Genomic DNA, 17903 nt, shown 5'->3' on the forward strand with positions numbered 1-17903 from the left:
GGGTTAGCTCGAGGAGCCTGGCCACTACAAGTAGGTTTATATTTTACTGGCACGCCTGTGACGCTGCAGTTAGTAGTCATTTCTAGGTTAGAAGTAGGTAAAAACTAAACTGCCCATTGTTGTTGTAGGAATCTAACACCACCTTAGGAACTTAATAGTAGCTCACTAACAACAAAACTGTAATCTAAGCTGCAAAAACTTAGTCTTATGTAACAATTAATGGTCCACTAATCATGTTAGGAGTTGGGCCACATATGTATAATTATTATTGTATTATTGTTATGTCAATAAAGACCTTTTTCTTATTTTTTTTTTAAAAAAAAGGAAACAGAGTCCCGACCAGAGATGGAAGGGACGCTTTTATTAGATCAAAACGAATCGGTCGGCTCGTCCGGTCCGTGTGCATTGGTGACTCTGAATAACTTTGGGCTGATCGCACAGTCCTCGTACCGGCGACGCATCCTTCAAAAGTCTGCGTTATCAACTGTCGATGGTAGGTTCTGCGCCTAACATGGTTGTAACGGGTAACGAGGAATCAGGATTCAATTCCGGAGAGGGAGCCTGAGAAACGGCTACCACATCCAAGGAAGGCAGCAGGCGCGCAAATTACCCACTCCCGGCACGGGGAGGTAGTGACGAAAAATAACGATACGGGACTCATCCGAGGCCCCGTAATCGGAATGAGTACACTTTAAATCCTTTAACGAGTATCTATTGGAGGGCAAGCCTGGTGCCAGCAGCCGCGGTAATTCCAGCTCCAATAGCGTATATTAAAGTTGTTGCGGTTAAAAAGCTCGTAGTTGGATTTGTGTCCCACGCTGTTGGTTCACCGCCCGTCGGTGTTTAACTGGCATGTATCGTGGGACGTCCTGCCGGTGGGGCGAGCCGAACGCGTGCGACCGCCTCGTGCGTGCTCGTGCGTCCCGAGGAGGACCCCGTTGAAATCCTACCAGGGTGCTCTTTATTGAGTGTCTCGGTGGGCCGGCACGTTTACTTTGAACAAATTAGAGTGCTTAAAGCAGGCAAGCCCGCCTGAATACTGTGTGCATGGAATAATGGAATAGGATCTCGGTTCTATTTTGTTTGTTTTCGGAACCCGAGGTAATGATTAATAGGGACAGGCGGGGGCATTCGTATTGCGACGTTAGAGGTGAAATTCTTGGATCGTCGCAAGACGAACAGAAGCGAAAGCATTTGCCACGTATGTTTTCATTAATCAAGAACGAAAGTTAGAGGTTCGAAGGCGATCAGATACCGCCCTAGTTCTAACCATAAAAGATGCCAGCCAGCGATCCGCCACAGTTCCTCCGATGACTCGGCGGGCAACCTACGGGAAACCAAAGCTTTTGGGTTCCGGGGGAAGTATGGTTGCAAAGCTGAAACTTAAAGGAATTGACGGAAGGGCACCACCAGGAGTGGAGCCTGCGGCTTAATTTGACTCAACACGGGAAACCTCACCAGGCCCGGACACCGGAAGGATTGACAGATTGATAGCTCTTTCTTGATTCGGTGGGTGGTGGTGCATGGCCGTTCTTAGTTGGTGGAGCGATTTGTCTGGTTAATTCCGATAACGAACGAGACTCTAGCCTGCTAACTAGTTGCGTGACATCCTTCGTGCTGTCAGCGATTACTTTTCTTCTTAGAGGGACAGGCGGCTTCTAGCCGCACGAGATTGAGCAATAACAGGTCTGTGATGCCTTTAGATGTTCTGGGCCGCACGCGCGCTACACTGAAGGGATCAGCGTGTCTTCCTAGGCCGAAAGGTCGGGGTAACCCGCTGAACCTCCTTCGTGCTAGGGATTGGGGCTTGCAATTGTTCCCCATGAACGAGGAATTCCCAGTAAGCGAGAGCCATAAGCTCGCGTTGATTACGTCCCTGCCCTTTGTACACACCGCCCGTCGCTACTACCGATTGAATGATTTAGTGAGGTCTTCGGACTGGTACGCGGCATTGGCTCTGTCGTTGCCGATGCTACCGGAAAGATGACCAAACTTGATCATTTAGAGGAAGTAAAAGTCGTAACAAGGTTTCCGTAGGTGAACCTGCGGAAGGATCATTACCGACTAGACTGCATGTCTTTCGATGTGCGTGTCGTGTCGCGCAACACGCTACATGTACGGCTCGCAGTAGCCGTGCGCCGCGTGCGGAACCACGCGTTCGTCCCAAAACTAACGGAAATGTTGTGTGGTACGAGCGCTGAAGCGCTGGAGCGGGTGGCCTGCGGCACCTGGCGCCGGTTTTGAATGACTTTCACCCGAGTGCCTGTCCGCTCCGGTGTGGAGCCGTACGACGTCCATCGGCCGTGAGGCCGTTGGACACAGAACGCTGGAACAGGGGCCGTCACACGCCTCAGTCCCGCCTATGCAACTGTCTTGAAAGAGACAGTGGAAACTATGAAAAGATCACCCAGGACGGTGGATCACTCGGCTCGTGGGTCGATGAAGAACGCAGCAAATTGCGCGTCGACATGTGAACTGCAGGACACATGAACATCGACGTTTCGAACGCACATTGCGGTCCATGGATTCCGTTCCCGGGCCACGTCTGGCTGAGGGTCGGCTACGTATATTGAAGCGCGCGGCGTTTGCCCCGCTTCGCAGACCTGGGAGTGTCGTGGCCGCCTATGGGGCCGGGCGAGTCTCCTTAAACGTGCGATGCGCGCCCGTCGCCTGGCGGTTCGCATACCGGTACTTACTCGGTAGCGTGCACAGCCGACTGGCGGTGTGGCGTGCGACACCTCGTACAACGACCTCAGAGCAGGCGAGACTACCCGCTGAATTTAAGCATATTACTAAGCGGAGGAAAAGAAACTAACAAGGATTCCCCCAGTAGCGGCGAGCGAACAGGGAAGAGTCCAGCACCGAACCCCGCAGGCTGCCGCCTGTCGTGGCATGTGGTGTTTGGGAGGGTCCACTACCCCGACGCCTCGCGCCGAGCCCAAGTCCAACTTGAATGAGGCCACGGCCCGTAGAGGGTGCCAGGCCCGTAGCGGCCGGTGCGAGCGTCGGCGGGACCTCTCCTTCGAGTCGGGTTGCTTGAGAGTGCAGCTCCAAGTGGGTGGTAAACTCCATCTGAGACTAAATATGACCACGAGACCGATAGCGAACAAGTACCGTGAGGGAAAGTTGAAAAGAACTTTGAAGAGAGAGTTCAAAAGTACGTGAAACCGTTCTGGGGTAAACGTGAGAAGTCCGAAAGGTCGATCGGGTGAGATTCACGCCCATCCGGCCACTGTCCTCCACCCTCGGCAGATGGGGCCGGCCGCCCGCGCGGAGCAATCCGCGGCGGGGTCGTGTCCGGTTGCCTTTCCACTCGCGGCGGGGTGGGGCCGTTCCGGTGTGCGGTGGGCTGCACTTCTCCCCTAGTAGGACGTCGCGACTCGCTGGGTGCCGGCCTACGGCCCGGGTGCGCAGCCTGTCCTTCCGCGGGTCTCGGTTCGCGTCTGTTGGGCAGAGCCCCGGTGTCCTGGCTGGCTGCCCGGCGGTATATCTGGAGAAGTCGATTCGCCCCTTTGGCGAGGGTAATGGGACGATAGCTGTCCACTGCCAGTGGGTCCGCACCGGGCTTCAAGATGGGGACAATAACACCCTCTCGCCATTGCGACGGGAACACGCCTTCGCTCCAAATGCGATTAAATATCGCGAGAATGTATCTCTGGCAGTCCCTGGAGAGATGCTTCAGCATCTGCGCGTGGATGCAGTCTGGGCCTGGTGCTCTATCACGGCAATCGGCGAGGGCAGCGAGGAATTCCCTCTCGCTGAAAGGAGCATTGTATGTTTCAGAACGACGCGTGTGGAATGAGAACGGCGTCCGCTCGGCTCGCTCCTTTAGAGAGCGAAAGGCGGGGGGATAGGAGGCAGTCGCAGAGCTCTGAGCAAAGTGCGTGGCAAGCCGTTCAGCAATGGCGGCAGCGTCCGTGCAGACAGCGCCGTCCAAGGAGAGCCCAGGGACACCCGTAGGGGTCTGGTATCCATAAATCCGACGGATCCGGGACCACACGAGTGAGGGGGAGACATGGGAGCCCAAGGATGAGACATACCTCTCCCAGCACTCCTGCTTACGCCGTGCAATAAGACGACGGGCCAAGGCATGGAGCCTCTTAAAGGCGACGAGGGTCTCGAGAGACGGGTGCCGCCTATGACGCTGGAGAGCCCGCCGACGGTCGCGAATAGCCTCAGCAATCTCCGGCGACCACCAGGGTACAACCTTCCTCCGAGGGAGGCCAGAAGATCGGGGGATGGCAGCCTCGGCCGCTGAAATGATGGATGTGGTTAAAACACGGACCACCTCGTCAATGTCACCCTGTGGGGGAGACTCAATGGCAGCAGCAGAAGTAAAAGCCGGCCAGTCTGCCCTGTGAAGAGCCCAGCGGGGCAGGCGCCCAGAAGAACGACTCTGGGGTAGTGACAAATAGATGGGAAAATGGTCACTACCGCACAGGTCAGGGTGCACCCTCCAGTGGAGGGATGGGACAAGTCCGGGGCTGCAAATAGAGAGATCGATGGCCGAGAACGAGCCATGGGCAACACTGAAATGCGTGGGAGCACCGGTGTTCAAGAGGCTAAGGTCGAGCTGAGCCAACAAATGCTCCACGGCCCGACCGCGGTCATCAGAGACAGTCCCACCTCATAGAGGGTTGTGGGCATTGAAATCGCCCAGAAGCAGCAATGGTGACGGGAGTTGAGCCAGCAGCGCAGCCAAGACATGTCGGGGGAGCTCCCCATCCGGAAGAATGTAAACAGAGCAAAGAGTAATAGCCGGCGAGAGCTCGACCCTGGCAGCAACTGCCTCTAAAGGCGTCTGAAGGAGTACTGGCGAACTACAGACAGAGTGGTGAACAAAGAGGCAAACCCCACCTGACGCTCGATGACAGGCAGCACGGTTCTTATAGTATCCCCAATAACCGTGAAGGGCGGGGGTCCGTAGTGCAGGAAACCAAGTTTCCTGCAGAGCAATGCAGAGAACAGGGGAATCACTCAGAAGCATCCGGAGCTCAGGCAGGTGGCGGAAATAACCGCCGCAGTTCCATTGGAGAATGGAAGCAGGAAGGGACTCGGAGGGCGTGAATGCGACTAAGAGGCAGACAGCGCTTCAGAGCCAACAGCCGCCACTGGGTGAGAGTCAGCTGAGTCCATAGGAGAGGCCCCCCAAGGGTTCCGTGAGGGCGAGATCCGCGGCAGAGGCGAGGATCTCCACCTCATCCCCGGAGCCAGGACTATGTACAGCAGGCGGTGCTGAAACCGCCGGAACGTCCTTCTTCTTGGACACATTCCGTTCCTTCTTCTCGCGTCTGCCCTTAGGGTGAGAGGGCTGGGAGAGCTTCTCTGAAGGAGCGTCGGAGGCTGACGACGACGCAGAAGCCCTACGACCAGCAGGTGGCGGAACCTTCAGCCACTAGCTGACATCTGGCTGGGAAGGAGAAGAAACGGAGGAAGGGAGAGCCCCGAGGGACCCCTTCCGCGAGAGAGGAATCGGCGGAGGCAACGCCGCCGGAGAAAGAGGGGGAGGAATCGAGCCTCCCGGTTGTGGAGCAGATGTCACTCCCGAAGTAAGCTTGGGGGGAGCGACAGAAGAGGGTGTGTCCACAACTGCTAAGTGGGCAACAGAGGAAGGCTTGCCCCCAGGCACGAGGGGGGCAGACAGAGATACATGGCCCCGAGGGCCCACTGAAGGCGGCACAGATGAGGCGACAACCGTCGCTCGCGTGGGCGACGATAACGTGGCTGCAGCATAAGATGGTAGAAGGGAAGCAGGATACAACCTTTCATATTTCAGTTTTGCCTCTCGATAAGTAAGCCGGTCCAGGGTCTTAAATTCCATGATCTTCCGCTCCTTATGAAGAACGGGGCAATCCGGCGAGCATGGAGAGTGGTGCTCCCCACAGTTGACACATACAGGCAGGGGCGCACATGGAGAATCGGGATGAGAGGGGCGTCCGCAATCTCGACATGTAGCGCTGGATGGGCAATGGGAGGACATATGCCCAAACTTCCAGCACTGGAAGCACCGCATCGGCGGAGGGACGTATGGCTTCACGTCGCAACGGTAAACCATTACCTTGACCTTCGAAGGCCAAGATAAAGGTACCGGTGGCCACCCTGTTAGCCTTAGGCCCTCTATGCACACGACGGACAAAATGGACGCCACGTCGTTCCAAGTCGGCTCTCAGCTCGTCATCGGATTGTAACAAGAGGTCACGATGATAAATAATCCCCTGGACCATATTTAAGCTACTGTGGGGAGTGACGGTAACAGGGACGTCACCCAGCTTATCGCACAAGAGCAACGCTCGTGACTGGGCTGGGGAGGTCGTCTTGAGGAGGATGGAGCCATTCCTCATTTTAGACAACCCCGCCATTTCCACAAACTTATCCTCCAGGTGTTCCACAAAAAACAGAGGCTTCGTCATAAGAAAAGAGTCACCATCAGTCCTGCTGCAGACAAGGTATTGCGGTACGTAAGGCTCCTACTTGGCACTAGATTGGCGTCCCTCCCATGGCGCAGCCAACGAGGGGAACGACTGAGGGTCATATTGTGGAGCATCAAAGTCTACTCTACCACGCTTAGAGACGCTGGTGGCCGTGCGACCACCAGCTTGGTGTGATTTATTGCGCTTCATTGCGCCACATCCGCCCAGATGCCACCTACTCAGAACGATGGCTCTCCCAAAGGGCGCCACCCAGCCAAAGCAACGGGTACCTGGCCGATATCCCGTTGCCTGGAGTCCCCATGCCCCAGACAAGATGGGCACATACTCCTTGGCATGCATGGGGAGGAAACAGCTCTGGCATCTGCAGTGCGATCCCTGCGTGGTCAGGGGGCTACCACCAAGAGGGTACATGACGACCCCACCACAACGGACTGGCTACCGTGCTGGATTTTAGGTGTTGAAAGGGTCCACAGTTGTCGTAGGCGCTAAGAAGAAGAGTGCGCACAAGGCGAGAAGGAGACAACCCAGAAGATGTTGGGCGTAGTCCCCCCCCCACACGACAATAGGTAACATGCAAGATGGTAGAGCATGACGGACCAATAGAAAAACACCACGTAAGGTGTCCTTCCCCAAATGGCACGCACTAACAACGGAAATTTGGAAATAAAAGGAGGTCAAACCCAAGAGGGGACCATCACAGAAGGCCGAAACGTTTGAGACTCCTTTTAGTCGCCTCTTACGACAGGCAGGAATACCGCGGGCCTATTCTAACCCCCGAACCCGCATGGGGTGGCTCATGGTTGATAATAGGCAGCAGGGGAAGGATGCGACTCTAACAACTTAGCCTCTCCTTCCCAAGTGCCCCTGCCCGCCTTCCTGCGGTGCAGCTGTTAAGCCTTCGGGCGACCGAAGGGCAGGGGTGCGACAGTGTGCTGAACATCTTGTACACTGGTTCCGGTGGCTGCATTTGTCGCGGCGGGATCCTGGCCTAAGTCGGCAAAGGTCACCCGCCTTGCCCCTGGAATTCCGGGGCATGATCCCTCAAGCCGGGGCGTGGTGACATGTCCCCGGTCGGGTTAGATGGGTCCAGACCCCCGAACGTCTGGGGGACCGGCTCGGCACCTGAGTAGGACCGGGTCTTTAGCCTTTTGGTGGAAACTCTGCCTAGTAGGGGGCGAAGGACGGGGAGTGAATCCGCTCTCCCGGAATGCGGGAGGCATTCGCCGGTAAGGGAGCGGGAGAAAACTTCGATGATGCGGCCACTGAAGAGGACTAGTGCGCTGTACCCATGGCACGCTAAACCTAGCAGCTCAGTTGTAGAGAGCTCTTGGTCAAGGGGCGTGACTGGTGAGCGAGCTGCATTTAGCCTCCCCCCATGCCAGAGAGGCCAGTCTTGGGAAAGAGACAGGCCTCCTTTCTTTTCACTCTAATGGCAATATGGCGGATAATCAGGAGAGTGATCGAGTGCTTGACGAAGATTTGTCGCCGGATGCGAGTATTAGCATCGCTGAGCGGCACGTGAGGTTCTTGAAATTATTGGACAGTAGTGTTAAAAACGGGAAAATTAGCAAACACGCTATTAACCAGATTAGGGACTGTGTAGCGGGGTGGGCAATGGCCCATGCACAATTGGAAGGTAGGGTGTTAGAGTTAGAGAAAGAGAATGCACGTTTAAGAAATGAACCGGTCCGACAGCGTTCGTATGCCGCAGTTGCAAGTACCCCTGTGGTGGTCAAGGCGCCGTCGGCAAAAGAAACTATTCAACAAAACTTAAAGAAAACTCTACCGACGGTGTTTATTAAACCTAAATCAGGGGAGGACATTCGAACAGTCAAGGCTGAGTTCGAAAAATGTATCAATCCTAAGAGGGATAAAATTAAAATCAATAATGTCAGGACTGCAAAGAATGTATTGATTGTTGAAACTGCCTCGCAAGAGGATAGTGAAAAGATTCTGAGAAATTCACAATTGTCTGAGAAGCTGAAATGTGAACCCTCTCATAAGCGACGTCCTTTGATGTGTCTTTATGACGTACCCACATATATGGATGCGGAAAGCCTACTGGATGCTACCTATACACAAAACTTTGATGTGTCTATGACGAGAGAGGAGTTTGATGGGCACTTCAAATTGCGATTCAAAGTAGGACCGCGAGACAAATTGACCGTACATAACGTAGTGGAGGTATCACCGGACCTTTGGAAGCTTCTAACGAGGATCGGTAGACTGTATGTGGGTTACTCCGCATTAAATATCAAGTATTACTTGTCGGTACCTAGGTGCACGAAATGCCAAGACTTAAACCACACTAACAAATATTGTGGTGAGGTCCAAGCCGTGTGTGCCCATTGTGGGCAGGCTGGGCATGAAAGAGAAGATTGCGCACAAAGCGATGGTCCACCCATTTGTGTACCATGCAAAAAGAGAGGGAAGAAATGTGGAGGTCCTAAAGATTGCCCCACTTATAGAATGTTCCTAGACAGAATTATTCAAAGGACGGACTATGGCGACCCTTAAGGTGCCAAGGAAAAAAAATCACCAAGCAAAGTTAAAAGAGACGCTGAGCGGGGCAAGCTTATTAGCAAAGCTCTTTCCACAGGTTCTCTGGTCGACCTTCCGGACCCTTCCGGGTCTGTAAGTCATCTAATGGTGGACATCTGCGTCCAAGCCGAGGTTGAACTGGACGAAGCTCTGGGCCAGCTGACATGCCGGCTGACATGCCGGCTGGCAGAGGCTGCGGTGGAGGAGTCGGTGAACGGTGTTGAAAAGGGTGTGGACACATCTTGTACACGAACTGATGGTGGCAGAATTGTGAAAAATGTGCATAGTACTAATGCAAGTGAAGTTGAGTTTAATGTAAATAGTAGTGGTGGTTGTGATGGTAGTGATGGTGGTAGTAGTGTTGGTAATTTGTATAAAGCAGTTGGACCTGGTAATGTATATAGGGACTTTGAGGATTTGCTGCGGCTTTCAAGATTGGAAGAACCAGGCCTGCTAACGGTTGCATTGAGGCAACTTGTTCGTAGGGCACATGATTATGGGAATGGCATAACATTCCCATCTTTGGAAGATGTTGATTGTATCCAGCTGGAGGCGGCAAACATTCCCTCTCAAACGGAAAAATTAAAGATCTTGGTGGAACAAGTATATGTACGAAGAGGTCGTAAATTTGACCTCGAGAAAATCTTCAAGGAAATGGTCAAAATGTATGGCCGTAATGTATGTGACCTGTCCAAACCTTGGCCTGCCAGTCGGTTGCATGTATTCTATCCCCCTGGATAATGGGGAGGTTTAGAATGCTGCAAGTTAATGCTATGGGTAGCCATACGGTTACGCGAGAGCTTAGAAAGATTTCAGAGGAAGAGTACTTGGATGTAATAATTATGCAAGAACCGGGTTCCTGTGCTGGTCGGGTCCCAGGATTTCCTGCGGTTGCGCAAGTGGCGTTCTCTGGGGAGAACCCCATGAGTGCAATCATGGTACTTAACAAGATGATTAAAACTACAATTCTATATTAGTTCTGCAAATTTACGACCTCTTCGTACATATACTTGTTCCACCAAGATCTTCAATTGAACTTGTTGTCACACAATATGTATATTGTAAATACATACTGTCAGTTTCGGCAGCACATTACAATTTTCATGGAGCAGTTGACTTGGATCTTAAGAACCTTAGAAGGTCACCCTGTGATTGTTTGTATGGATGCAAATGCTAAGTCTCCTATGTGGCATAGTGTGGAGTTGGACGAACGAGGTTCTGAATTGGAGAATTTGATAATGGAAGCCCACTTAGTGGTGCTGAATCAACCAGGCAACCCACCTACCTTTTCTGGTAGGGCGGGGGCAGTTTCTAATATTGATGTCACTTTAGCTACGCTGTGTGCAGCGCCTCATGTAAGTAATTGGTGTGTCACTAGTAATTTAACTATTAGTGACCACAACTGCATATTCTTTGACTATGACACTGTGGTCCACGGGGAGACTGGCGTTTGGGAAGTACGATATAATTATCTGAAGACGGACTGGGGGCGACTAGCACAGGAATTCCGTCCGCCTGACTTGAGACCCAATCTTGATCTTGAGGAAGTGGAAGAAGCAGTAGATACTATTGTCACGGCGATTGAGGCCTCAATTGTTTCGGCGGTTCCTCAGGTGGCGAGGTTTGTTCGAAGGCAGTCCACTCCGTGCTCCCCAGAACTGACTGCGCTTAAGCGGTCTGTCAGAAGGTCACGGAGCAACTATCAAAGAAGCTTTGCCCTGGAAGAGAGGAATTATCATCTACAGATATATTGTCGCCTGAAAGAGAGATATAAGTCATTGATACAGCGGACTCGTAGGCAGTCGTGGGAAAACTTTGTCGAAGATCAGCTGGGATTGGACCCTTGGGGGGGTCCCATATAAACTGGCCAGGGAGAAAATTAGATCACCGACTATGTTGTCCACGTTACGCCTGGATGGAAGACATACTACAACTTGGGACATTTTATTGCCGGATGACAAAGAAGATGAAGACACAGAGGTGCAACGTGATATACGCCGGACAATGATGGAGGTATACAACAATGATGTACACGTCTATCCTTTCTCTTTTGAGGAAGTGGTGGCGGTACTCCATTCTTTCGCCAGAAGAAAAGCTCCAGGTCCGGATGGGATTCCCTCTGAGATTCTGCAGTATCTGGCACCGCAGCTTGCTCCAGAACTGGCCAAGATCTATAACACCTGTTTGCAACTACAGGTTTATCCCAGGAGGTGGCAGATTGCAGAGGTAGTAATTGTAAGGAAAGGTCCTGATAAAGATCCTCAGCTGCCAAAATCATATAGACCGATTTATCTCTTGGATGTACTGGGCAAAGCCTTTGAGAAGCTGCTCACTGACAGATTATTAAGTCACCGAGCTCTGCATGGCATGAGCGATCGGCAGTTCGGGTTCCGGAAGGGTCGCTCCACCCAGGATGCGATCAATGAGGTAGCCCGGACTGTCCACACAGCCAGTGCAAAGTATGTTCTAGGGATAATGGTGGACATTTCAGGGGTCTTCGACAACCTGTGGTGGCCAGCTCTCTTCTCTTCTTTGCGGGAGATGGGATGTCCTCGGCTGCTATATGGTTGTTTGGAGGCCTACTGCGATGACAGACTAGCCAGGATCACGGCTCCTGGGACTGTTGTGTCGAAAAGGTTCACCCGGGGTTGTCCCCAGGGATCGGTATTCGGTCCAGTTTTCTGGGACATAAATATGGAGTCTCTGCTTAACACCTTGCAGAGGGACACATCAGTGCTGGGTGTCGTGGCTTATGCGGACGATCTTGTCATTCTGGTGGAAGGAAATTCTCGAGCCTCAATGGAAGAACATGCAAGACAGGCCGTGGAGATATTACAAGAGTGGTGCAATCGGTCTAAATTAACTGTTGCACCACAGAAATCATCATACATGTTGTTAAAAGGGAGGCTCAATAGAGATCCAACTGTAAGGATCGATAATGTTTTTGTCTCAAGACAACGTTCAGCGCGTTATCTGGGGGTATACCTGGATGAACGCTGGAGTTTTAATGTTCATATACAGCAGGCAGCAGCTAGATCTTTGGTCCTGTTTAGTAAATTAATAACAATAGGACACAGGCGCTTTCACCTACCGGCGAAAGCAATTCATTTGTATCATAACTGTGTGTTGGCTCCGATCGTTGGCTATGGAGTGAGCGTGTGGGCCCACAGATTGACCCTGGTGAGGCCGGCTATGTCAGTCAGGAGAATCCAAAGAAACATATTGTTACGATGTATTGGTGCCTTTGGCACAAGTCCTACTGACGCATTGTTGGTTATCATGGGATTATGCCCTTTAGATCTGATTATTAGACAACAGGCAGCCTTTTATTGGCTGCGAAAACAAGATATTGAGCGGGTACGTGACATAATGGGAGCGCCCCTGACGAGTGTTAAATTGATCAAAAATGAATTACTTAATATTTTTCAGGACGAGTGGAATCGCTCGGATACTGGGAGAAGGGTTTATTCCTTTATTCCCAACGTCAGGGAGCGCCTGAAGAACAAGATCATACGGCCCTCTCAGGGCATAGTACACTTCCTGACTGGTCGTGGTCCCTACCCGGAGTATTTACACCGTATAAGGAAGCGGCCGACGCCGGGGTGTGACTGTGGGTTCCCTCACGGTACCCCTGAGCATGTCGTGTTCCAGTGCCCCATATACGAGCAAGTTGCCTCAGTTGAGAGACAGCTTTTACCAGAAAATGACGTTGTTGTAATTCTGAGCAATGAAGAGTATTTCAAACTGTTCTCTAAAATGGTGAATGCAGTGTCTAAGGAGGCTCAGCGTTTATACCAATTACGAATGAATGGCATTGTATAAATAATAACTGATTGTGGACTATTAGTGGTGTAAGAACCAGCTGGTCCGCCCCAGGAATGGCGATTTACTCGGTCCGCCTGGGGCTTGGCCGCTGGAGGTGGTAGATGATAAAAGTGGGAGGCATAGGTGAAGAAGTCGCCTTTGTGTTTTTGCATTAGAGGTATGTCAGTTTGTGTTAGTTTGGTTGGCTGCCTCTCACTAGTATTGTTTTACTGTGAAATAGTATAGCACAAGAGTGATGTTTGTTTTAGTTCTTTTGTATATAACCCCCTAATTCAACAGAAGTAGATGTTCAAAAGGGGTGGTGGTGGGAGCTGAGAGATCATTCAGCGGTGGTTTCTGTTAGATTAGTAGCGGCCCGCTTCCTCGTGGCTAGGGACGGGCAACTCTCTGGGGCTAGCCCAGAGAGGCTAAGAGGCCGTTCTTTAATTGTGTAATGCAGAAGAACTGCTTTTTGTTTTGTTTGTGTTTTATATGTAACCACTTTTGTAATATGTAGCTCTGTCTAGTTCCATAGCACGCCCACGCATAAGTCTTGGTAAGTGGGCATTGTATGTACAATAAATATTGAAAAAAAAATATTGTCCCTATCTACTATCTAGCGAAACCACTGCCAAAGGAACGGGCTTGGAAAAATTAGCGGGGAAAGAAGACCCTGTTGAGCTTGACTCTAGTCTGGCACTGTGAGGTGACATGAGAGGTGTGGCATAAGAGGGAGATGGCAACATCGCCGGTGAAATACCACTACTTTCATTGTTTCTTTACTTACTCGGTTAGGCGGAGCGCGTGCGTCGTGGTATAACAACCCGGCGTCACGGTGTTCTCGAGCCAAGTGTGTTAGGGCTGCGTTCGCGCCGTGGCTCGGTGTCCGTGCGCCACAGCGTGTGGTGCGTGTGGGTGCAAGCCTGCGCGTGCCGTGCGTCCCATGTGCGTCGGCGCGTCCGCGTGTGGTTGGTTGGTTTGGGGGATGAAAGGGACCAGACTGCCATGGTCATCGGTCCCTTTTTCCAAAGACAAAGAACACCCACAGAGAATAAAAAAAGAGGAACAGAAGAGATCACAGACGAGACAGAACAAGAGAGACGGAGACAAGGACAAGACAAAACGAACTAAAACCACACAGAGTGTGACGGTGGTTGGCCGACCATAGAAATAAATAAGGAAAAGCCAACCACTTAGAAACACATTAAAAAACCAGTGGAAAATCATAGGCCAAAGGCCAGAGTCAACACAAAACAATAAAATAAAACAGAAACACTCAGAGTAAATGATAAAATCCCCCTGCCCGAATAAAACGTAAAACTAAGTCAGCCATAGTGGAGTCGTCTGTTAAAAGGGCAGGGAGCGTAGCAGGCAGCGCAAATGTCTGCCGGACCACAGCTAAAAGGGGGCAGGCCAGCAAAATGTGGGCCACTGTCAAAGCTGCCCCACAGCGACATAGAGGAGGGTCCTCCCGGCGCAGTAAATAACTGTGTGTCAGCCGGGAGTGGCCAATGCGGAGCCGGCAAAGAACGACTGAGTCCCTGCGAGTGGCTCGCAGGGATGACCGCCACACAGCCGTCGTCTCCTTGATAGCACGGAGTTTATTGCGCAGTGTCAGTTCGCGCCATTCATTGTCCCATAGCGCCAAGATTTTGCGGCGGAAGACTGCCCGCAAATCAGTCTCTGGGAGGCCAACGTCCAGAGATGGCTTGCTGGTGGCCTCTTTCGCCAGGCGGTCAACATGTTCGTTACCCGGGATACCGACATGACCGGGGGTCCACACAAAGACCACAGAGCGGCCGCAACAGGCGAGAGTATGCAGAGACTCGTGGATAGCCATCACCAGACGAGAACGAGGGAAACACTGGTCGAGAGCTCGTAAACCGCTCAGGGAATCGCTACAGATAACGAAGGACTCACCTGAGCAGGAGCGGATATACTCTAGGGCACGAAAGATGGCGACCAGTTCAGCAGTGTAAACGCTGCAGCCATCCGGCAAGGAACGTTGTTCGGAAAGGTCCCCTAGAGTGAGCGCATATCCGACACGACCAGCAACCATCGAACCGTCAGTGTAAACAACACCAGAGCCCTGATACATGGCCAGGATGGAATAAAAGCGGCGCCGGAAGGCCTCTGGAGGGACTGAGTCCTTAGGGCCCTGTGCCAGGTCGAGCCGAAGGCTAGGGCGACGAACACACCATGGGGGTGTATGCAAAGTAGCCCGGAAAGGAGGTGGAACAGTGAAACCCTGGAGCCCAGAGAGAAGCTCGTTGACGCGGACCGCTATGGTACAACCAGACCGGGGCCGACGTTCTGGCAGACGGACGACCGACCGCGGGAACAGGAGGCGATAGTTTGGATGCCCGGGCGAGCTGAGAACATGCGCAGCATAAGCGGCCAGCAAACGTTGGCGTCGGAACCGCAGTGGAGGTACACCTGCCTCCACTAGTACGCTGTCCACAGGGCTGGTGCGGAAAGCACCAGTGGCAAGGCGGATACCACTGTGGAGAATCGGGTCCAGCACCCGTAACGCAGATGGGGAGGCTGAGCCATAAGCCAGGCTCCCATAATCCAGACGGGACTGGATTAACGCCTGGTAGAGCCGCAACAGTGTAGAGCGGTCGGCGCCCCAGCGGGTGTTGCTCAAGCATCTCAGAGCGTTTAGATGCCGCCAACACGTCTGTTTCAGCTGCCGGATATGAGGCAGCCAAGTCAACCGGGCATCGAAAACCACCCCCAAAAACCTGTGGGTCTCCACCACAGCAAGGAGTTCGTCGGCAAGATAAAGCCGCGGCTCAGGATGGACTGTTCGGCGCCGGCAGAAATGCATAACGCAGGTCTTGGCTGCCGAAAACTGAAAACCATGCGCTACAGCCCAAGACTGCGCCTTACGGATAGTGCCCTGTAGCTGACGTTCAACAGCTGCAATGCCAGTAGAGCTATAATAAAGGCAGAAGTCGTCAGCATACAGGGAAGCGGAGACAGAATTGCCCACGGCCGCAGCAAGCCCGTTAATGGCTATTAAAAACAGACAGACACTTAAAACAGAGCCCTGTGGCACACCGTTCTCCTGGACGTGGGAGGAACTATACGAGGCCGCGACTTGCACGCGGAAGGTACGACACGACAGAAAATTGCGGATAAAAATCGGCAGAGGACCCCGAAGACCCCATCCATGAAGCGTAGAAAGAATGTGATGACGCCATGTCGTATCGTACGCCTTCCGCATGTCGAAAAAGACCGCGACCAGGTGCTGACGGCGGGCAAAAGCAGTACGGATGGCCGACTCCAGACTCACCAGATTGTCGGTGGCGGAGCGGCCTTTACGGAACCCACCCTGAAACGGAGCCAGAAGGCCCCGAGACTCCAGTACCCAATGCAAGCGCCGGCTCACCATCCGTTCAAGCAACTTACAAAGAACGTTGGTGAGGCTAATGGGACGGTAGCTGTCCACCTCCAGAGGGTTCTTTCCAGGCTTCAAAACGGGGATGACAATGCCTTCCCGCCACTGCGACGGAAACTCCCCCTCGACCCAAAGACGGTTGTAAAGATCGAGAAGGCGCCGCTGGCAGTCCACTGAAAGGTGTTTCAGCATCTGACAGTGGATGCCATCTGGCCCAGGAGCGGTATCAGGGCAAGCAGCGAGGGCACTGCGAAATTCCCACTCACTAAATGGAGCATTGTAAGATTCTGGGTGGTTGGTGCGAAACGAAAGGCTCCGACGTTCCATCCGCTCTTTAATGGAGCGGAAGGCCTGGGGGTAATTCGCAGAAGCGGAACTCATACCAAAATGCTCTGCTAAGCGATTGGCAATGACGTCGGAGTCAGTACAAACTGCTCCATTCAGTGAGAGCGCAGGGACGCTGGCAGGTGGCCGATAGCCGTAGACGCGTCGAATCTTGGCCCAGACCTGCGAGGGAGTGACATGGAGGCCAATGGTGGACACATACCGCTCCCAGCACTCCTTCTTGCCTTGGCGGATAAGGAGGCGGGCCCGCGCACGCAGCCGTTTGAAGGCGATAAGGTGGTCGAGGGAGGGGTGTCGCTTGTGACGCTGGAGCGCCCGCCGGCGATCTTTAATCGCTTCAGCGATCTCAGGCGACCACCAAGGCACAGCCTTCCGCCGAGGGGACCCACAGGAATGGGGAATGGCAGATTCGGCGGCAGTAACGATGCCGGTGGTGACCGATTGAACCACCGCATCAATGTCATCGGTAGAGAGAGGCTCAAAAGCGGCAGTGGAGGAGAACAAGTCCCAGTCAGCCTTATTCATAGCCCATCTGCTAGGGCGCCCAGAAGAGTGGCGCTGTGGTAGTGACAAAAAGATCGGAAAATGGTCACTACCACACAGGTCGTCATGCACACTCCATTGGACAGACGGTAAGAGGCTATGGCTACAGATTGAAAGGTCAATGGCGGAGTAGGTGCCATGCGCCACACTGAAGTGTGTGAAGGCACCATCATTTAACAGCGAGAGATCGAGCTGCGACAATAAATGCTCAATGATGGCGCCTCGACCTGTTGCCACTGACCCACCCCACAGAGGGTTATGAGCGTTGAAGTCGCCCAATAGCAAGAAAGGTGGCGGCAATTGGGCGACCAGCGCAGCCAGGACATGCTGCGAGACATCACCATCCGGTGGAATGTAAAGACTGCAGACGGTAACAGCCTGTGGCGTCCACACGCGTACAGCGACAGCCTCTAAAGGCGTCTGGAGAGGGACAGATTCGCTGTGCAGAGTGTGAAGGACATAAATGCAGACGCCACCAGACACCCTTTCATAAGCTGCTCGGTTCTTGTAATAACCCCGATAGCCACGGAGGGCGGGGGTTCGCATCGCCGGAAACCAAGTTTCCTGGAGAGCAATGCAGAAGAAAGGGCGAAGGCTGAGAAGTTGGCGGAGCTCAGCTAAATGGTGGAAGAAACCGCTGCAGTTCCACTGGAGGATGGTATTGTCCATGGCTGAGAAAGGCGTGACAGGACGGGGAAGGCAGATTACGCCGCTGGGTCACCTGCTGCCTCCGATTGAGCACCCGTGCTAGTGTTATCCATGGCGTCTGAGGGACCGGCGAGTTCTAGGTCCTCAGCGGACGCCAGGATCTCCACCTCGTCCTCAGACGCAGAGCT

The 17903-nt window shown here is 53.0% G+C and overlaps 1 long non-coding RNA gene and 1 other non-coding gene across 2 annotated transcripts in view; both read left to right on the forward strand.

Annotated features, from left to right (window-relative positions):
- LOC126416090 (uncharacterized) overlaps nucleotides 1-17903 on the forward strand; it is a 375983-nt gene that overhangs the window by 113984 nt on the left and 244096 nt on the right. Inside the window, exon 2 of the long non-coding RNA XR_007575411.1 lies at nucleotides 630-1929. This is a non-coding gene — a long non-coding RNA (uncharacterized LOC126416090). The remainder of the gene's footprint in view (nucleotides 1-629; nucleotides 1930-17903) is intronic.
- On the forward strand, nucleotides 2405-2559 carry LOC126417517 (5.8S ribosomal RNA). Its single transcript, XR_007575630.1, has one exon. It is a non-coding gene; the product is annotated as a 5.8S ribosomal RNA (ribosomal RNA).

This window comes from Schistocerca serialis, chromosome 8 (genome assembly GCF_023864345.2).
Source record: "Schistocerca serialis cubense isolate TAMUIC-IGC-003099 chromosome 8, iqSchSeri2.2, whole genome shotgun sequence".
Taxonomy (NCBI): Eukaryota; Metazoa; Arthropoda; class Insecta; order Orthoptera; family Acrididae; genus Schistocerca; species Schistocerca serialis.